General features: G+C 41.0%; 1 pseudogene; it reads right to left on the bottom strand.

Moving 5' to 3' along the window:
• Positions 1-1,000: 1,000 nt before the first annotated feature.
• LOC119820345 lies at positions 1,001-22,517 on the bottom strand (annotated as a pseudogene).
• Positions 22,518-22,807: the final 290 nt, after the last annotated feature.

The raw sequence follows: 22,807 nt of genomic DNA, 5'->3' as shown, positions 1-22,807 counted from the left end.
GAATTTACAAGTGAAGTAAAACCTGTGCAAGAATTGAGTTCACTGACCAACTGTAAAGCCAGTGTAGTCACATCAGAAAAAGATGGGCAAGAAGAAGGGTAAAAGCTTTCCTGCTGTGACAACAGTTGACATTAGCAGTGAGTAGTGAGGTGATCAATTTTAGATGTTCCATAAATTTTATGTCTGGCCATTTTGTTGGTCCACAGACCATGTATTCATGAATCTATATAAAGAACTGAACTTATCCTTAAACCAAATTACTGTAGTTACAGTAGTTAGGTAAAATAGAAGAGCTGGATAAAATGGTGTGGCCGTGCCTACCATGATTTATTTTCCAGGTTTAAGAGGTATACTCTGAGAGAAATAATGTGACTATTACTTGGTGTGCTCTAATACAAATCCCTAGTCTCTGGAGCACATGACCATGAAGACTGTTTCAACTTTTGAACAGAATTTTTCATGATTATAAATACATTATTTCCACTATCTCTTTCCTGCCTCTAAGCCCTCCCGTAGACCATTCGTTGTGTTCTAATTCTCATGGCTTCTTTTTGTTTAACAACAATTACTGTTTGAATATGACCTATGTTTGCAGGACTTCCCAGCTATGAAGTAAAGGGTTGGCTACACTGGGCATTGATTGTGTAATGGAATGTGTACACATAGGACCCTGTGCATTGGAGGAGGAACAGGAAGTGCTCTGGGAGAATGGATGATTTTACAAAACTACAAATTTCCCAGATTAGTATCTTGTTTGACCATAGTGTGAAAGGACAAACCTAGAGGATTTTTACTTTCTGAGACATTTGATCTCTGTTCACCCAGTAGGGTAACTGCCAATGTCTTGAAGCCCAGCTGAGTGGCCCTAGCTAATAAGGGACTGTAGGCAATTAGGAGCATCAGTAGGAGGTAGTTTACAGATTCTTTCTAGGATTTTCTTGTTCTGCTCTAGGGAGCTGTAAGGATAACCACAAGCCATGCCATGGTGAATGTTCCCAGACTAGGAGGAACAGGTTTGCTGAGCTGTCCGAGCTGCTTGAACAGCGATGAACCATGAGCCAAACAGGTTCTGTTGTTCTTTGTGGTGACCTGGGTAGTGGTTCTTGGCCTCTGAGCTTTTTTGAGTGAGGATTCCTTGGTGAGGGGGAAGCTTTTCTATCCTGGAATGGGAGACTATGAGCTTTCAATGTTGTTGCCTCATGCTGTGTAATTGAGAATTGCTTTGAATATTAATCCTGCCTCTGCTGCCCAGTGCTGGGTAGATAGTCCTACATCTTCAGGACTGCCCTTTGACTGGTCAGTGCTAAGGAAAAATAAACCAGCTGATGAGTGACCTCCAGTCTCTCTGACTTTTAGTTTGTGATTATAGATGAAGAGGGATCTGTGCAAGAATTGAGTGCCTAGACAAAGCTTAAAACTGGTAGATTAACAGTGCAGAAAGGGAGAGATAGGATAGTGGTTGAAAACTTTCCTACTTCAACAGTAGTTGAGATTAGCAATGCGGAACTAGGTAATTAATTTTAAGTGCTCCATAAATGTCACAGGGGCATGCTTTAGGTGTGCACTGGAAAACTGATGATATAGTTTCTAGAATTTCTGAATATTGCATTCCACTTTCAAGTTTATAATATAAATGTTTCAAATAGTTTAAAAGGTGGTAGAATTATGGTGATGTTTATTGTCTTTTGGCAATACATGATTACAATGCTTCTAACTTTCTGTTCTCACCAGCCACAATGATATGATTCAGTGATGTATAGTTCTAGGCAACTAAAGGAGCTACCAAGGTTTCTCAGGTGTGCATGGTGTTGGACAGACAGATAGGGCAGAATCTATATCTTGTGATACAATCCTTGTGACAGGAAGCAGATATTAAATTATTTTATTTTTCTTAATATTTTTCTAAATATTTATTCTAAATATTGTTCACATTCTTGATTGTTATAGCTTTGTCATAAGGTTTTTTTGAGTTTTGTGTTTTTCTGGCTTTGAACTCACAGAGATCTGCCTGTGTTTCCCTCCCAAGTGCTGGGCTTAAAAATGTGTACCACCACTTTCCAGCAAGAAGTCATATTATGTCAATCTGTGTACTATTTTTTCATAATCTCATTGATTACTCTGAGTGTTCCTACTATGAATGTAGCTTTGTAATCAGCCTTTCTGTTATAAATTTTGGAAATTGTCATTGAATTTTATTCATTTTATGCTGCAAATTTACTATATACAGCATCATGTTCCCAAGAGTTAATTATTTGCTTTTTTATTTACTTAGGTTTTGTTTTTCTTGTTGCTGTTAATCTGTGAAAGACTTTTGGTTTATTGGATACAATGTCTTTGCAGGTAGTTCCTCATATATTCTTATTTCAGATACCATATCAGAGACTCATAAATATCTATTATTCTAGATCCTGTATACATATGTAGAGCATTCATTCTCATGCACAAAGATTTGCAAAAAATAGCAATAAACTTGTTATCGAAAGTGCTTGTGGCTGGACGGCGGTGGCACACTCCTTTAATCTTAGCACTCAGGAGGCAGGCGGATCTCTGTGAGTTCAAGGCCAGCTTGGTCTACAAGAGCTAGTTCCAGGATAAGCTCCAAAGATACAGAGAAACCCTGTCTCTAAAAACCAAAAGAAAAAAGTGATTGTGACTTATAAAACAAGTATAAACAGTTGCTTTAGGTATATACCAATTCTTTAAAAGTCTGTTATCTTGTATTAATTTTTAAAATGTTTTTATTTCTTCACTTTGAAGTAGAGTTATTGGCAATCAAAAATCATAGTGAAGTGTCCAAGAATAATATAAATAATATAAATATAAATAATATAAAAGTTTAGGTTCCAGAAATAGAAATGTAAAAATAATGAAAAATAAAGTTGTAAGCCTAGGAGAATGAGAACAGACTGTCAGCAGCTTTCTCTGCAGCTTAAGGTATGTGAGATTTCCCTCTGTATGCTGCAAATATCATTGTTGAATAAAGAAACTGCCTTGACCTGTTGATAGGGCAGAACTTAAGTAGGCAGGGAAATTTAAACTGAATGCTGGGCAAAAAAAAAGGCAGAGTCATGAGAAGCCATTGAGCCTCTGCTGGAGACAGACATGCTGAAACTTTGGTAGTCCAGGACCTCATGATGATGCACAGATTAATGGAGGTGGGTAAATTAATATGTAAGAGTTAACCAATATCAAGCTAGAGCTAATGGGCCAAACAGTAATTTAAATACTATAGTTACTGTGTGATTATTTCAGGTCTGAGCTGATGAGCAGCTGGGAACCAACCAGTAGCCTTCTTCAACATTAAGGATTATTAAACAGTGGATTAGTTTGATTTACAACTGATAGCTCTGCCTGAAAGCCTGAAGCATCCCTCTGCGAACTGAGTGTCCCACTTCAAACTGAGGGTCAGCTTTTAGATAACCCTCTGACCACTCATGACCAACAACCGTCATGAGCTGAGTTAACTTTTAAATGATGGGATGTACATAACTTTTCTGTTGTGCATTGTCCCATATCCTTTCCTGATATGCAAAACTGTCAGTATCAAAGGATTGGAGAACTTTAATATAAACACCATCAGAAAGTGGCAGAGAGAAACATTAGGCTAAATGCAAATACTAGTTTAACTGAAAAACTCTGTTAGTGAAAATTATAACAACAAACAAAGCAATTAGTACCTGAGCTTTACCTCGAGATTATAAAAATTCTTTTGTTCATGCATAATGTTTGCTTCTTGCTGTAAAAAGGGTAGTTTGGAAATCTCCTATTGCCACTGATATAGAAATCCAATCTCTGGCTGTGGTCAGATATAACTGATAAGCTTTGTGTGTTCCATTGAGGTTTTTTCCTTCCTTTTTCTGGAATAAAGTTTGCTTCACGTTTAATAAATTTTAGTGGTCGGCCCCCTCCTCAATAATTGCATGACACCTGAACCCAACAATAGTAAGCAAAATGTTGTCTAAGTGACCCTAACTGACATTCTATTCTTTATCATAATAGAATGATATCCTTTTTGTAGTCACAATATTTTCTACAAAGTTAAAACCTCAGAAGGCTTCAAGTGAATCTCTCCAAAGAATGGGGTGTACTGGATGAGTTATGGTCAGTGATTTCTTGTAGTTGATTTGGATTAAAATCTTGGCATTTTTGTTTAAGAGATTATGATCAATATTGGTAGCTATGTCTTTAGGTCTCATTTTTTTTGAGTGGTGCAATCTATATTGTTAGTTTTATTATCATCTGATTATATTGTTCCTCTGGAAAATAATCAGCCTTCAACAGTTTCTATCCAGAAAATTTCTTGTTTAAAGTTCCTTGTGTTTTTGTTTGAGAAGTTTCTGTTTAGAGTCTGTTTTAGTTTTTATTTATTTATTGTTCTTAGAGGCTTGCCTTTTTCCATTTCCTGGCATATCTGTGTTTTCCAGTTGCTGCTATCTTCATGTTTTGGTTTTTGCTGTTTAAGTGATTGGATGTGATTAACACATTGACTTTGTATTTTTAAAACCTTCTTGTGTATTATTGTCTTTTCCTAATTAGCCTCAGCTGTCAACATGACATTGCCTAGGGTTGTCTGAAGGAGCATCAGTTGAGGGTGTGCTTAGATGAGAACATCTAATTGCTGCATCTGAGAGAGATTGTATTGGTTTCAACTGATGTGGGAAGGCTCTTCCACTGAATTGACAATATCTCTAAGTGAGTGGACCTGCAGAAGAGATCATGAGACCATGACAAAACAAGAGAGAAACCTAGGAAGCAAAGTTTCCCCATGTTTTGCCTTCATTTAATAGCTTGAGTTTCTATCCTGAGCTCCCACAAGGATGGACTGTGATCTAAGAATATCAACCAGATAAACCTCATTACCTGAGTTGCTTTTTGATAGAGAATTTAATCACAGCAACAGAGAAGAATGTTGGAACAAAAAATGATACCTCAAATGTAATTTTTCTTACTGCAAAGGACTTGAAATTCTTAGTCCTGGCCTTGCTATCCTGAAGGGTGAAAACTCTGGTTATCAGTTCCAACACCACTGTGGACTATGATTATAATGTTCTTGATTTACCCAATGTTCCTCTTGTACAACATTGTCTGATTAGCCTCTTTCTGAATTTGTATACTTCCTTTTAAAACCAAAACCATTGATTTACATTAGCAAGAGACTTGCTTTTGAATTTGACATAAATCTCCAGTCTATCTGGGACATGTCTTTCTGTAGATTAGCAGCCAGTGCTGGGAATGCTGTGTTGTGTGCCTTCTGTTCACCTGGTTCTGTCACTCATACCTCACTAGCCAATCAGAGTCGTCAGCAGACCCACCAGTCAAATGGGATGGTTCTTCTGGGAACCAGGCTTCTGGTTTAGCACTTCCGGTTTAGCGCTTCCGGTTTATCTCTTCTTGAAGAAATCATAGTTTCGCTTCTGCACTGCGCCTTGGGCTCCCTTGTTGGGAGAGAGTGTGTCAGCTCGGCAGCTTCACCATAGTGAGTGAGGGATTCCTCTCCACAGACAGGAGGAGTGGTGGGCCAAGGTGAGTAAGGGACCAATGTCTCCCAGCGGGAGGATTGGCCGGCCTTGGTATGCGGAAGAGGGGGTGGGGTTGCTGTCCCCACGAACGGAGCAGTGGCTGGGCTTGGCGGGTAAGGGGTCCCTGTCCTGAAACTAGGTTGACGGGCCTGCTGAGGCTCGTGGCTGGTGTGGTGGGTCCTCTCCTGCCTGGGTGGGAGCCAGTGGACAGACACAGAGTTTACTGTGTTCCTGCCTCATCCTAAGTAGTGCTATGTGATCTCTGCTGGCAGCCTCTCAATAACTTCACTGCCTGGGTTGTGTCTGCATAGAGCAGAGCTTTGGGAGTCGCTTTGGTGGTGCCTGTAGTGTTTATATTGTCGCATTTAGAGAGATATCACCAAAATATTCCAAACTCGGAGACTACTGGTCTCTTATGGGTCTTCAGAAGTTTTGCACTTTTAAGAGTTAGGTTTAGTTTTGATAAAGGAGCTAAAAGCACACAATGGAAGAAAGAAAGCATCTTCAACAAATGGTGCTGGCATAATTGGATGTCAACCTGTAGAAGAATGAAAGTAGATCCGTGTCTATCACCATGCACAAAACTCAAGTCCAAATGGATTAAAGACCTCAATATCAATCTGAACACACTGAACCTGTTAGAGGAGAAAGTGGGAAGTACTCTACAACATTTGGGCACAGGAGACCGCTTCTACATATAGCCCCAGCAGCACAGACATTAAGGGCAACATTGAATAAATGGGACCTCCTGAAGTTGAGCAGCTTCTGTAAAGCAAAGGACACTGTCACTAAGACAAAAAGGCAGCCTACTGACTGGGAAAAGATCTTCACCAACCCCGCAACAGACAAAGGCCTGATCTCCAAAATATATAAGGAACTCAAGAGACTAGACTTTAAAATGCTAATTAACCCAATTAAAAAATGGGGCACTGAACTGAACAGAGAATTCTCAACAGAAGACATCCGAATGGCCAAAAGACACTTAAGGTCATGCTCAACCTCCTTAGCAATAAGGGAAATGCAAATCAAAACAACGCTGAGATACCATCTTATACCTGTCAGAATGGCTAAAATCAAGAAACTAGATTTTAAAATGCTAATTAACCCAATTAAAAAATGGGGCATTGAACTGAACAGAGAATTCTCAACAGAAGAAGTTTGAATGGCCCAAAAACACTTAAGGTCATGCTCAACCTCCTTAGCGATTAGGGAAATGCAAATCAAAACAACTCTAAGATACCATTTTACACCCCTCAGAATGGCTAAAATCAAAAACACCAATGATACCCTATGCTGGAGAGGATGTGGAGTAAGGGGAACACTCACCCATTGTTGGTGGAATGCGAACTAGTGCAACCACTTTGGAAATCAGTGTGGCGGTTTCTCAGGAAACTGGGAGTCAACCTACTTCAGGACCCAGCAATTCCACTCTTGGGAATATACCCAAGAGATGCCCAATCATACTACAAAAGCATTTGTTCAACCATGTTCATAGCAGCACTATTTGTAATAGTCAGAATCTGGAAACAACTTAGGTGCCCCTCAATAGAAGAATGGATAAAGAAGGTGTGGCACATATACACTTTAGAATTCTACTCGGCGGTAAAAAAACAATGACATCTTGAATTTTGCATGCAAATGGATGGAAATAGAAAACACTTTACTGAGTGAGGTAACCCAGACCCAAAAAAGAGGAATATGGTATGTACTCACTCATAAGTGGATTCTAGCCATAAATAAAGGACATAGAGCCTATAATTCGTGATTCTAGAGAAGCTAAATAAGAAGGTGAACCCAAAGAAAAACATTGTTATCATCCTGCGTATTGGAAATAGACAAAATTGCCAGGCAGGGTTTGGGAGCACCGAGGTGGGGGTGAGGTGGGGATAAGGGGAGATGCGGGAGAGAAGGGAGAAGGAGGGGATGGGGAGAGCTTGAGGGAATGGGATGGTTGGGATGGAGGAGGGGTGGTTGGGGGAGCAGGGAAGTATATATCTTAATTACGGGAGCCATTTTAGGGTTGGGAAGAGTCTGGACTCTAGACGGGTTCCCAGGTATCCAAGGAGATGTCCCCAGCTTGTTTATTAGGCAGCAGAGGAAAAGGTGCCTGAACTGGCCTTGTCCTATAGCCACACTGATGATTATCTTGCATATTACCATAGAACCTTCATCTGGTGATGGATGGAGATAAAGACAGAGACCCACATTGGAGCACTGAACTGAGCTCCCAAGGTCCTGATGAGGAGCAGAAGGAGGGAGAATGTGAGCAAGAAAGTCAGGACCGTGAGGGGTACATTCACCCACTGATACGGTGGGACAGGTCTAATGGGAGATCACCAAGGCCAGTTGGAATGGGACTGATGGAACATGTGATCAAACAGGACTCTCTGAATGTGGCTGATGGTAAAGGCTGACTGAGAAGCCAAGGACAATGGTGATGGGTTTTGATTCTACAGCATGAACGGGCTCTGTGTGAGCCTTGTCAGTTTGGATGCTCACCTTCCTGGACCTGGGGGGAGTTGGGAGGGCCTTGGACTTCCCATAGTGTAGGGAACCCTGACTGCTCTTTGGCCTGGAGAGGGAGGAAGTGGGGTATGGGTAGAGGGGAGGGGAGAGAAGTGGGAGGAGGGGAGGAGATGGAAATTTTTAATAAAAATAAAATAATAAACCTCAAATCCCACCCTCAGTAACACTAGTCCCCCCAAAAGCCCATACCTCTTAATCCTTCTCAAATACTTCTGCCAACAGATTCTATAGGACCACTCTCATTCAAACTACCAGAACCTGCATACGTGTATATACACTATACACAAGTTCAGAAGAGGGTGTCAGATCCCTCAAACTGGAGCTCTGGATTGTTGTCAACCATCCTGTATGCTCTGGGAACTAAATTTGTGTCCTCTAGGGCAGCATGTGTCACCTATAGAGCCCTTGAGTGTTTGTTAAAACTTATTTTAGTTTTATTTATATGTATGTGTGAATGTCTATATAAGAGAGTGCACATGAGTACAGGCACTCAAAGAAGCCAGAAGAGTGGTGTCACATCCCATGGAGCTGTAGTTTCAGATGGTTATGAACTGACCACTATAGGTTTTGCTGATGAAAATTGATTCCTCTGAAAGGACAAGCACTCAACTGCTGAGCCACCTCTCCATCCCCAATATTGGAAATTTTAAAGGCAATGTGTAATCTGCTTTAAAATCAATAAAGAGTAACAAAAATAGTTTTATTTTTAAGATAAACCTAGAGCATGAACTATATTTGATTAGACTGATGGATTGCCTAGCCTGACTTTGACCTTTAAATGTTTATGGTACAATGTCTACTTGGTTACTTGTGGAAGTGTCATCTTTACATATACATGATTTAGTAATTTTCTATTTAATATAAAACTTATTAATATGTTTTTATAAAAGACTGTGATATATCAGAAAGTTTTCTTGTCTGTTCTCCTTTTTGAGTTAACAAAGATTATCCAAGCAAAATCCTAGAATTCTGGGGAAGCACATTGTAAATCATTGTACTTTTGACAGTATTTTCTTGAAATTTTGGAAAACCACAATTATATTTGAAGTTGACTGTTCTTGGAAATTTTAATTTCTGTCAAATATTCTCATTCAACTGTGTGATCTATTTATCTACCAGGGAACCCTATGAACCTATAGTGATTTATCCACAGATGATCCTGTGCTGCTCACTAACCAGCAGTCAGACCTAAAAATAATTAAATGCAAAAGACTTAGACATATTTCTAAATTCCAAGAAGATTGTTATAGTAGCTACTGCCAACAACAGGACAGTGATGAGTCCCCTCATCAACAAACTGAAATCTGGACTTCAAAACTAACAGATGTCCTCAGCCTGAAGCTTGACAGCTGTGTTAAAAGTACACATTATGAGGAGTTCTGGCAGGTAACAGGGTTTCTGTCACTAAAAACTTTATGAGAGACTGTGTGTGGAGAGTTACTTTCTAAAAGGAAAGATCTTAAGAGAGGTAGTGAGACATTCCTCAGGGATGGGAGATGTGAAGGATGAGCAAATGCATTAAAATGTTTTGACTATCCCATGTTCATCTTTTTGGGTCTGGGTTACCTCATTCAGAATAGTGTTTTCTATTTCCATCCATTTGCATGCAAAATTCAAGATGTCATTGTTTTTTACCGCCGAGTAGTACTCTAATATGTATATATTCCACAGTTTCTTCATCCATTCTTCCACTGAAGAGCATCTAGGTTCTTTCCAGGTTCTGGCTATTACAAATAATGCTGCTATGAACATAGTTGAACAAATGCTTTTGTAGTATGATTGGGCATCTCTTGGGTAAATTCCCAAGAGTGGAATTGCTGGGTCCTGTGGTAGGTTGATCCCGAATTTCCTGAGAAACCACTACACTGCTTTCCAAAGTGGTTGCACAAGTGTGCATTCCCACCAGCAATGGATGAGTGTACCCCTTACCCCACAACCTCTTCAGCAAAGGCTATCATTGTTGTTTTTGATTTTAGCTAATCTGACAGGTGTAAGATGGTATCTCAAAGTTGTTTTGATTTGCATTTCCCTGATAGCTAGGGAGGTGGAGCATGACCTTAAGTGTCTTTTGGCCATTCAAACTTCTTCTGTTGAGAATTCTCTGTTCATTTCAGCGCCCCATTTTTTAAATGGGTTAATTAGCATTTTGAAGTCTAGTCTCTTGAGTTCCTTATATATTTTAGAGATCAGACCTTTGTCAGTTGCAGGGTTGGTGAAGATCTTTTCCCAGTCAGTAGGCTGCCTTTGTGTCTTAGTGACAGTGTCCTCTGCTTTACAGAAGCTGGTCATAATCGGGTTTTAGCCATAAATAAAGGACATCGAGCCTATAATTCGTGATCCTTGAGAAGACAATAGGAAGGTGAAACGAGAGAAAAACATAAAGTTATCCTCCTGGATATTGGAAGTAGACAAGTTTGCCGGGCAAAAATTGGGAACTTGGGGGTGGGGTGGGTTGGGGGCAAGGGGAGATGGGGAGATAAAAGCGTGAAGGGGAGGATGGGGAGAGCTTGGGGGAATGGGATGCTTGGGATATAGGAAAGATGGATATGGGAGCAGGGAAGCATATATCCTAATTAAGGGAGCCATCTTAGGATTATTAAGAGACTTGACTCTAGAGGGGTTCCCAGGTATCCAGGGAGATGCCCCCAGCTAGTTCCATGGGCAGCTGAGGAGATGGAGTTGGAAAAGGCCAGATCCTATAGCCATACTGATGAATATCTTGCATATCACCATAGAACCTTCACCTGGCGATGGATGTAGATAGAGACAGAGCCCCACATTGGAGCACCGGACTGAGCTCCCAAGGTCCTGATGAGGAGCAGAAGGAGGGAGAACATGAGAAAGAAAGTCAGGACAGTGAAGGAACCTTCATCTGGCGATGGATGGAGATAGAGATAGATCCACACATTGGTGCACCGGACTGAGCTCCCAAGGTCCAAATGAGGAGCAGAAGGAGGGAAAACATGAGCAAGGAAGTCTGGACTGCGAGGGGTGCTCCCATCCACTGAGATGGTGGGGCTGATCTATTCGGAGCTTACCAAGCCCAGCTGGACTGGGACTGAAAAAGCATGGGATAAAACTGGACTCCCTGAACATGGCGGACAATGAGGGCCACTGAGAAGCCAAGGACAATGGCACTGGATTTGGATCCTACTACGCATACTGGCTTTGGGGAGGTGCTGGCCTGTTTAGATGCTCACCTTCCTGGACCTGGATGGAGGGGGGGGGGAACTTGGACTTCCCACAGGGCAGGGAACCCTTACTGCTCTCTGGACAGGAGAGGGAGGGGGAGTGGAGGGGGAAGGGGGTAAATGGGAGGTGGGGAGGAGGCGAAAATTTTTAATAAAAATAAAATAAAAAATATTTTGACTAAATGAGAAAATGAAGGATTCCTTTTTTATTGTTGCTATTGCTTTTAAAATAAATATGCTAGAGCATTTTCTAGCCCTGTCACTCAATTCAAGAGTTTATCTTTGTGTAGTTGAATAAATTAATCTATTCATTGATTTTTTTGATACAGTGTGTCATGTAGCCTCTAACTCACTCTGTAGCTACAAATGACCTATGTCTTCTGATTCTCTTGTCTTCCAATCCATAGTACTGGGATACAGGCAGGACGTCCATATCCATGTTTGTAGTACTTGATGTATATCTATAAATATAATCAGTTAGATGTGTATCTTTCATCCTGTATAAAACCAACTTAAAATAAGTTAAGGAACTTGGGGTAAGATCTTAGCATTGAATTGCTAGAGGAAAAACACTTCAAGATATAGGCAAAAGTGGCGACTTTCTAAAAAGTCTAATAGAAAAGGAAATAATGTCCAAAACTGACAGACAAGACTGAATGAAACTTAAAAGTTTCTACATAGCAAAGAGACAATTATCCAAGTAAAGAAACTGCCTACAGAATAGGAAAGACAGTTTCAGATATAACTAGACAAGGTATTGGTATTCAGAATATATAAGGAACTCAAAAATGTTCACACACACAAACACATCAAATACCAAATCAATAAATAGTCAAATAAATTGAGCAGACATTTATAAAGAGAATGATAGAAATGGGCAATAATATATGACAAAAAATTTTGACTAACCTTAGTTATCAGGGAAATAAAAGTCAAAACTTCCATTGATATTTTATTTAATATAGTCAGAAGAACTAGCAAAGAGAAAATAAAAAATGCTGGTGAGTATGAAAGAAAGAAGTAAGCCTTACACACTTTTATTGTGGGTGTGGATTGTTGAAGCCACTGTGGAAATCAGCCTGTAATTTAAAAAATATAAAAAGAACAAGAACTGCTATATGATCTAGCTCTAACACTTTGGGGTATATACCCAAAGATGTCTAAGTCAGAAGATTTCAGACATCTGCTTGTACATGCTGCATGTAATACTTGTTATTCATAAAAGTCAAATTGTAGAATCAGCTGAGCTGTCTGCTGTTTACCAACAGATGAAAGAAAAAAACTTATATATATTCACATATATATAGAGAGAGACAGACAGACAGATGACAGAGAGAGAGAGAGAGAGAGAGAGAGAGAGAGAGGACAGGGAGAGAGAGAGAGAGAGAGAGAGAGAGAGAGAGAAAGGACAGGGAGAGGGAGAGAGAGAGAGAGAGAGGACAGGGAGAGAGACAGAGAGAGAGAGAGAGAGAGAGAGAGAGAGAGAGAGAGAATCCTGAACTGCTTAGAATCCTTTCAGCATCCAGTAGTAAAAACCCTGTCTTAATAGCTAGTATACCACCATTTCTCAGAAACAGAAAAATTCTAGATTTCATCAGTTGTGTAATAATGATGTTAAAGATCTAAAATCTGTATATTGGCTTCTAACTCATCATATCAGCATGTATCCTTGTCATCCTAATATGGCACAAGTATTTTTAAATTTCATGCAGACATCTTGTGTTCTCTACAAAGGAAATTACTTCCCCTTAAGTCTTTCTATCTGTTATATCAAAATTTCTCCCAGAAGCCACAGTGGCCTTCTCTCCAAACATTTTCCAGAATTTGGGACATTAATCCTATGAATAAATCAGTTTGAAGTATTCCATGAAGTCAGGTAAGAGAAATTTCAATGTACAGATACACAAGGATTTTTATTCAACAAAATTCAAGATGAGACACTGAAGAAAATGAGAATAGAAGCAAATGTATTTAACTGAGCCAACATTCTTGATGGGCTCACAATAGCCCCATCTGTTAGAGGTTTCCATTTGACTTCTACAGTTGGACTCCAGAGCGATGAGCCCACAACCAACTGTCACACCCTTTTATACCTGTTTTATCAGCCAAATTCAGCATGGTGCCCTTCCCATTCAGCTTCTGGATAGGGAGAGAAGAGGTATTTAGCATCATTTAATTTGGATGTTAAAACAATCATGGGCCTGTCCTTCTTTGCTGTGCGCAGGTGCTCCAGGAGCCAAGGTTTGATGTCTCACATCTGGACAACATCTTTTTATTGAGAAGAAAATATTAGTGAGATTTGCTATCTAAATAGCATCTCATGTAGACTTACATGTAATGTCTGTGGAGTGTGATCCCCTGTGTTGTTACCAATCCTCTTATCCATTGATTAAACTTTCTTCTCGAGTACTAAAGCCCAATGCAGAGGGCAAAAATTAATCTTTTTTTCTGTTTTGTCAAGGCCAGGTGAGCAGCTAGTCTTTAGAGGTCAGTTGTTCTTGGAAGGAATCTCAGACTCTTCAAGTCTCTCTTTTGTCAGTTGTCCATCAATGTGAGGATAAGTCAAAAGCTTTGCTTTATGTACTGCAGCTCATCCCTAAAACCACTAGGTCATATATCATCAGGGATGAATTGCATACAGTTGCCTGGAGAAGATGCTGTGTACTCAGATCGAGTACACATACTTTCTTTCATAATGGAATATCAACAGTCGGCAAACCTGGTGGTGAGATAACACAGACCAAGAAAAACAAAGATAATATGTACATAAACGTGGCTTTTATATATAAAGCTAAGTCTGCCCCACTGTTCTTTTTCCTCAGACTAGAAAAAAAGAAAAAGAAAAAAGGGCCTTGAGTTCCCTTCTAAATCTATGAATTACATTACTGCAAAAGAGACTTTCTGTTCCACTATGACTGTATGAACTCATTATGTCAATTTCTTTCTACTAGGCCTCACCTGCTAATGAACATACTACTTCCTGATAGTGCCATGGGCTGGTAACTTGACCTTCAATAAATGGGTTGTTGGAATACATTTCAAATGCAAATTATAGCAGTGTTTGAGGGAAATATCTCAAGGTAAGTAGATATACACTATGAGTTCTTTTTTGAAATACAGTGATTCCAAGTAAAACCTCAAGAGACCTCCTCAATTTTATTTTAAAGAGAATACACCCATCAATCATAAATGCATGTTCACAATAGAGACTCTGTCCTAAGGTTGTCATTATGGAATGTAGGACTAATATTTTCTTTTAAAGAGTCACAAACTGGAAGCCCTTGGGTTGTCATTAGATGAACATCTATAAGGTGTGGATCTAAGATAAAAGAACAGTGCTGATATTTGCAAATATTTGAGATTAAAATCTGTATGTCACCTCTCCTCTCAAATAAGTATTTCTAGGTTTCCTGAAACCTGCAGAGATCAGCCATGTTGGCATTGAACTTTACACTTTTCAACAAACTTGGAACCATTGGTTTGGGCAGGATTTGTGCTTTCCAGTTGAGTGCAAATCCCATAAAATACTGCCCACAGCTCATTCTTGGCAGGTATGTGTATTTGCAATTGTGTTTGTTCTAAACTACCTGGGCTTTCACAAACTTGTAATACAATGAAAAAGAAATTAATTTTTGAAATAAATGTTGAAAGTGTGTGTTGGTTGTACCTCAATTTCTTCAAGGTTCTTTTATTCTCCTCAGTTCCTCAGCAACAAGGAATGAAGTTCTAGAGCCGGAAGGTCTGAGTCTCAGGAAAGGCAGAAATAAGGAAGACATACAGGATGTCTTGATAGGAGCTGAGAGAAAAGAGAGCGGCCCTTAGGAAAGAAAAGGAGGTAACAAAGCAGGGGTGTTGGGAAAGGAACACATGAAAGGCGAGACTTACCGGCGCTTCTTGGTGTAGATCACAAAACCGATTACAGCACATATTGGTACTAGTACTACAATTAGTACTAGAACGATGATAAAAAACCCATGGATAAATATTTGCCACCTGCTCTTGAAGAATACAAGGTATCACTAAACAAAGAACCCAGAACTAGTTCAAGTTCCCTATTCTAAGTACATGTGAGGAAGCCATGCCATTCTTTTTTCTTTATTTAACTCTATCATTTTAGTCTTCATGAGGTTAGACTGACCATCTATCGCCAGGATTTGACTGTATGCTATCCAGACAGATGTGAATCTGTCTACCCCCAAATCTTGAATTTTCTGAATGACTTCGAGTGCTTACCTCATCTTAGCACTGACCTCTTTATCTATAAAGTCAGAATAGCAGTATTTGCTGCAAAGCTAAGGGATGAACTGATATGTTGGTAACACAGTGGTCAGTGCTCACACAGGAGGCATCAATAACCTACAGCTATACCTCGGGACCTGGGTCCTCTATCCTGGGGAATGTATCTTACTGAACTTCTTTATTTGCCCTTTGCCTCTGGGTCTTCTGAGTTTCTTGGTCTACATTCCTCTTATATATAGAACATCTTACCTCAAATTTACTGGGATTGATTTCTGTATCTAGAATTCCCCGTTCTCTCTCTCCTATAAGAGTTAGGGGTTTCATATCTGAAACTCAGTTTGTTCAGTTCTTACTCCATGCTTGAATGGTACTCTACTTGCTCTCAACCCAGGCTACAGTTGTTTTTCTTACCCCGATAGAGGATGATATCCTGTCCTCCTAGACTGCTATGTTTCACGCAGCAGGCCAGGCCAGCCTCCTTTCCAGCCTCCACATCCAGGGTTGCTCGGAGATACCATGTCTCATCAGCATTGGGCAGGTAGTCACTCCTCTGAGGACTATTTTGCTCCTGCTCACCCTGCATCCACATCACCCACACAGGCTTTGGGTAGAAGCCAGAGACATGACACACCAACTGTAGATGACCATGTTTAGGACTGAGGCCACTGGACAACCAGGCCACGGGCTTCTCTGTACCCAGAGAGAGAATAAAAATATCTTAAAGCAAGAACATTTATAGTAGAGGCTCCAGAATTCCTATCAAGTTCATGCTTTCCACAGGTCCACTTCTGGAGATGATGTTGCCTATTAGTCTAAATCCATTCGTATCACTGTGACTAGGGAAACCATCCCTGACATCTCTACCCCTTCCCTGATGCAAGTGTTTTATGAATGTACTCTAGAACACCCTGAGTTCAGCTGATATAGCATGTCTCAAATACCACCTGGATCAGTTCTGATCCCCAGTGTTTATTTAAATCATAAGAGTGATTGTCAGTGACAAGAGTAAACCCCACATGCCTTATTCACCCCTTCTAGGCCTTACCCTTTCTCTAAAGCTTGCAGTGATGGGAAAACTTAGGGAGAGCCTGGGTGAGGCTAGCAGGCTGACCTTCTCTCTCTAGCTCTGGCTTCCCTGCCTCCCGGAAGCCATGGACAAACTTGGGGCAGATGTCATACAGGAGCCGTTGCGCTGTTTCCGTTGTCCCAGGATCACCATTGAGCACTTTAATGACCAACTCTGTCCAAGGTGGGGCATCTGGGGACTTCTGAAAGGAAGTTCCTTAAAAACTCAGGATATATTCTCCTTGATATGCTGCATATAAAAAGTTTTCTGAAGCGTTCTCAGAGTACAGGTCACACCCAGCAGAGAACTGGATCTCAATGGGATCTGTAAAGGAGAGTGGCTAGAGATTCAAGTATGGTTAAGAAGTTTTGACGAAAGGAGAAGAGATTGGCATGCAGATAACAGTTAGGTCCCAGTTGAAGAAAATAATTGCAGTGTCCTGGAACAGAGACAGGGATTATTTTCAGAAGAGACAAGGATCTCTCTAGACAGTTGGAGTCTGTGGTTCTCTCTCACCCAGTAGGTACCTTTCCAGGGCTCCATCCCTCCACTCACAGTGTATATTAGGCACCATTTTGACAAATTCCTGTATGTCCCTGGTAAAGCTGAATCGATAAATGATGGAGGATTCCCATTGGCTAATAAAGAAACTGCCTGGCCCATTTGATTGGCCAGCTCTTAGGTGGGCGGAGTAGACAGAACAGGAAGAGGAAGTGAGGTAGAAGGATCAGTAAGATGCCACACCTCTCCTAAGTTAGGCAGACCACTGTGCCTCTCCTCAGAGAGAAGCCAGACACGATGAAGCTCCAGCCCAAGATGGACGTATGCTAGAAACTAAACGGTAAGGCACCACTTCATGGTGCTACACAGATTATTAGATATGGGTTAATCAAGATGTGAGTAAGAGGCTGAAAATAATGGGCCAGGCAGTGTTTAAAAGAATACAATTTGTGTGATGTTATTTCGGGGCATAAGCTAACCATGTGGGATCCAGGCAGGATGAAAAGCAGGCCTGCCCACCAAAGCCCTCACTACAGAATGGCACCCAACGTGGTAACTGAATCCATAGAAAACCTGAGAAAGCTTGGGAAAGAATAGAGTAAAGCATGTTTTCTTGGTAGCAGCAATTTCTTGGATCTGAGCAAGCGCTCTCATCTAAGAGAGGCTTCCTGACTCAGCTTTAGCTGCAAAACCCTGCAGCTCTTTTAAGAGGTACTGCTACGAAACACTTAAATGGTGTTGATAAAAGCTGACTGCATGCTTGTTTGTTTTCAGCCATAGCAGGAAAAAAGTTGTGCTGTTTTAAAATGCTGGCATTCTGGTCTGTACTGCCAGGACAAACTCTGACTCTTTCAAGCAGGCGGTCCTGATTGTTGTTTGACACTGTTGCAGCTTGCTTGCTTGAAATGCCATAGAGTTGTGGCAATAAACATGGCTCCTGCGCGTACCTCCGCCATGAGGCTAGAAAGCTAAGGCATGGGCTGGATCCAGCCGCCAAAGTTACGGCTTTAGTTCTACCGATTTTGGTGGGTAAATTAAAGACTTATGTGGTCACAAAAAGAGAGATATACAGTAAAAGAAAGATTCAAAGTTGAAGAAAATGTCTAAATGGTTTACAATGTATTAAAAGTATATGCAGGCTAGTTAAAGTTCTTAAAAGTAAAAAAGAAAAAGAAAAAAGGAAGTAGTTTGTTGTGGTGGTACACACCTTTAATCCCAACACTTGGGAGGCAAGGTAGATTGACCTCTGTTACTTCAAGGTGTGGTAGCACACACCTTTAATCCGAATGCCTGGGAGGCAGAGACAGACAGATCTCTGTGAGTTCAAGGTGTGGTAGTACACCTTTAATCCCAGAACTTGGAAGGCAGAGGCTGACGGATCTCTGAGAGTTCAAGGACAGCCTGGTCTGCAGAGTTATTCCAGGACAAAGATATACAAAGAACTTGTCAAAAAATAAAAAAAAAAGTAAAAATAAATGAAATAGAGGTTAAAATAAAGCCGTACAAAGATGGAAAATATACGGAGAATCTTGATACTGTATACTATTATACTCGCTTTGAATTGTTTGAATGCTGAGGAAGAAGCAATAGCTGCTAAAAGATATTTGTTTACAAATGCTGCTGAACTAAACCAAGATAGATATGTTGAAAATACCTTGACTTCAGAATTTAGATCTAAGGATATGATGCTTTGGAAAGGAGTTTCTTTTGTTTTTACAGAAAATGAGACCGTGTGGATTGCTTCTATCCCAATATGGTATGATAGACCACGCCCTCCTGAAAGGTTGCTGTGAACACCTTCAGAAAATTACTTCACCCAACTGATGACTGAGATGAACCTGGCACACAGGTTACACCATGAAAGACCTAATTAACAGCATCCCCATTCAGCAGGAAGCAGTTTGGAGAGAAATAACTGCGCCCATTTTCCCAAATATTGTTTATAAATGTTCTTTTACATTTAAAGGGGGATATAATATGGAGATGAGTAATTTGCATTGATATGGATTTGGCTTTAGTGATTTAAATTTAAGGTCAATTTTGTTATATGTATATGTATTTCTGATACTGATTAATGTATTGTGATTGTGTAGTTCATTTAAAAATGTAATGTATATAGGTTGTTAATGGATAGTTATCAATATTAGTAAAACTTGTAGTTATGTTAGTTAGATTTTCTAGCTATATAGAGATTTATTTAAGTTACATAGGCATTCTTCATATCTTTCAAAAACTACAGAATATCGCATTTTAGATGTTTTAATAACTTAAGGCTTTTCATGACAATGAGACACATCAGCTCCTGGCAGCACCAATCTACTTCAAGAGGAAGATGGGCATCGAAGAGGATCCTTATTGAGTTTGATAGCCATTTGGGCAAGAAACTGCTCTTGCCTGGACTATTGCATAAACTGGACATAGAGAACCCTCAGAGAGAGGACTGCTGAACTTGCCTAAAAGTGAGATGATCTTTCGGGATTCCTGATTCATGAAAGAGTCTGCGAGACATTCTGCAGGACACAGCAGAAAGTGACTGAACTGTCTTTGAAATTTCTTGCTTTATGGAAATGTCTGCTGGAAACTATGGGCCTGAAGGCCGAAGATGGATGCCCCAATGGTACAGAGGAACTTTGGGTGACTGTCCAGGCAGCGAGATGTCTCTGTCATTTCTAGAGTTTTATAAGTTGCTTACTTCTTATTTACTTAGGTAATATTATATCCTTCTGGAGTCTTTGATGGAGTTGAAGAATAGATAGTTATAGTTTTCCTTAGTTATGATAAAAGATAAAGTAGATATAAATATTATAACTAATTCTTACTTGATAACTGTTTTGTTATATGTAATTTTACTATGTTAAAGTTAAAGCCCTTCTTTTTTTTTAAACAGAAAAAGGGGAAATGATGGAGGATTCCCATTGGCTAATAAAGAAACTGCCTGGCCCATTTGATTGGCCAGCTCTTAGGTGGGCGGAGTAGACAGAACAGGAAGAGGAAGTGAGGTAGAAGGATCAGTAAGATGCCACACCTCTCCTAAGTTAGGCAGACCACTGTGCCTCTCCTCAGAGAGAAGCCAGACACGATGAAGCTCCAGCCCAAGATGGACGTATGCTAGAAACTAAACGGTAAGGCACCACTTCATGGTGCTACACAGATTATTAGATATGGGTTAATCAAGATGTGAGTAAGAGGCTGAAAATAATGGGCCAGGCAGTGTTTAAAAGAATACAATTTGTGTGATGTTATTTCGGGGCATAAGCTAACCATGTGGGATCCAGGCAGGATGAAAAGCAGGCCTGCCCACCAAAGCCCTCACTACAGATAAACTTGAAATATGCGCTGCAAGTGCTCCCACTGCTGGTCACTGAATTTGCCCTGGGACCAAGGCTTCACGAAGTCAATGGTGTCCGAGGCATTGCTCCACCGGTGCGTTTGCAGATCCCCCAGCCAGGCCAAGCCATTCGTGTTTGAGCAACTATTGTTTGGGAAGGAAGAGGTCTATAGGCAGCAGAAGGGGAAATTCTTTTGCTGGGCTGAAACCCAAATAAACACAGTAAGCAACCAAGTCAGCGGGCTGGGTTGCAAAAGGAAGTTATGGTTCAGAACTGCATTTAGCTCTGAGAGTGATCAGCATATGTTCTGCCCACCACAGTGCTTCAAGCCCACCAAGGTCGACCTCCACCCACCCCATCACAGTGCTGCTAGCCCCGCACTCTCTTCTTCCTTCTCTAGGCCCTTTCGTGCGTGCACACTTCTACTCACATTCAGGTTGTACCCAGATCCACGGGAACAACCGAAACAACGGTAGGTACCACATGGCGCGAGAAGTTTACACAGCCCTAGGCTCCTACTTCTCCACTTTTCTCTTCACACTGCCTGAGGACAACAGCTCTGGGTTTTTGGCAAAGCGCAAGCCAAATCCAGAAGAGCGAGCTCTGGCAAAGGAATTATTCTTTTACAAAGTCGCCCCCTCGTGGTTAAGTGTTGGAATGCAGCTTTAATCAGCACCTCTGAGCAATCAATCTACTTTTCTCTACCTTCTTTCCCTTACACTAAAGAAAGGTTGAGACCGGTTTGCCATCTCAATGTTAAAAGTGAGACATAACGTCGTATTTGTGCTACACTCCGATGATATTAAAAATGCAAGGGAAGAAAAGGAGAAAAGTTTCGACCTGGCTGGCAGTGGTTATCTGCAGGCGTTACTCTGTTTTACACTTCTGACTCCTTCCAGATCTCCCCAAGTTTATAGTAAATAAGGAGAGACATGATTCTCACAGCGGTACACTGAGAGGATAAGACCGGGTGGGCTAAGTTCTTTCACATCACTCATATCCCCAAAGTCTCCTGTATCAGGGGTCCCCAGACTCTTTCACCTTAACCTGGTCTGTTCTCTGCTTGCCTTGTTTCTCTGTCTTCCCTGGCTCCCTTTCAGGAGAGTACAGGTGTGTTTTATTTTATTACACTATATCATGATTTGTACAAATTGTAGGCTTTGCGGAAATCTGATGTGAAGAAAAGCTGAGAGTGACAAGATGTGCACACCCTTTGGGCCATAGCAAGGGGAAACGAGCTGCGGTATCTGCATACAAGAATCTTTCCTTCAGGCTCCCTGCCCTCTGGCTTCTTCCTCTGCCTTCCCACCGACTCTCAACCATCTCAAGTTTGTGAGAATAGAGACAGCCCGTGGTTTGGTCATTCCCTGTTTCTCACGCTGGGAATCTCACGTTTGTGAGAATAGAGGCAGCCCGTGGTTTGGTCATTCCCTGTTTCTCACGCTGGGAAGAAGCAGTGACAAAACATTTACTCAGAACTGAGTGACCCCAAGAAAGAAGTCATCACTGGTAAAGCAGACTCCCACAGACACCGGATACCATGTTCCTCATTCCTTTTTATTCTCTCCTTCGTCAGCTTGCTCTATCTTTTTGTCCTGTCTCTTAAGTGGGTCCTCTTCTGTACATCCCCACCTTCATCGTCACCCTAACCTTCTGTTTCGTCTGTATGGAAACAGCCTCCCTGGGAAGAAGTTATCATCAGGATGGCCTAGAGGAGCATCCTGGCCCTGCTCTGGTCTGCCTTGAGTGTCAACTGGGACCCTACTCAGCCTCACATGCTCCAGTGCCTTAGATGCAGCTTCTTCCTGACTAAGGTCTCTGCACAAATAGGTACCTTAGGGAACTCATTCTTCCAAGCCTATGCCTAGCTGTTTCCACTCAAACCAAACCCCAATGTTGTTTTCTCAGAAGAGCCTTCTCAAGCTTCCCAGGTGGTATGAGCAAAGGCAGGAGAGCTAGACAGCCCCATCTCTACACCCTGCACAGAGACTAGGGCCTTTCTTCCTAACACATAGGCCTTTCTTCCTAACACATAGGCCTTGTAATTATGGAAATGTTCGTTCATCTGCTTCTTTGTTCTTTCTATAATCACCTGTAGGGATATCAGATCATAAGGGTCACATCTCCTGACCACGACTCCTTCCATTCTGCCTTCATTAATTTTACTCCTGCTTTGTCCCATTGTTGTAGAGCCCTGAAGGATAGGTTTTCCCTCTAGGCTGGGGTCTCAGGGGTGGCTCTCATCAACTAGACCTTATTTTACTGGATATTGCTCCCAAAACAGTCTGAAATGACACTGAAAAGTTTTTTTTTTTTTTTAACAAGAAAAGGTTAGTTGTGTGTGGTGGTGCATGCTTTAATCCCAGCTCTTGGTAGATGGAAACAGGCAACTCTCTGCTGCAGTTCCTGCTCCCTCAGTGATGTAAATTTAAACAA

This window comes from Arvicola amphibius, chromosome 1, assembly GCF_903992535.2.
Source record: "Arvicola amphibius chromosome 1, mArvAmp1.2, whole genome shotgun sequence".
Taxonomy (NCBI): domain Eukaryota; kingdom Metazoa; phylum Chordata; class Mammalia; order Rodentia; family Cricetidae; genus Arvicola; species Arvicola amphibius.
This window is presented reverse-complemented; position numbering and strand designations above follow the sequence as displayed.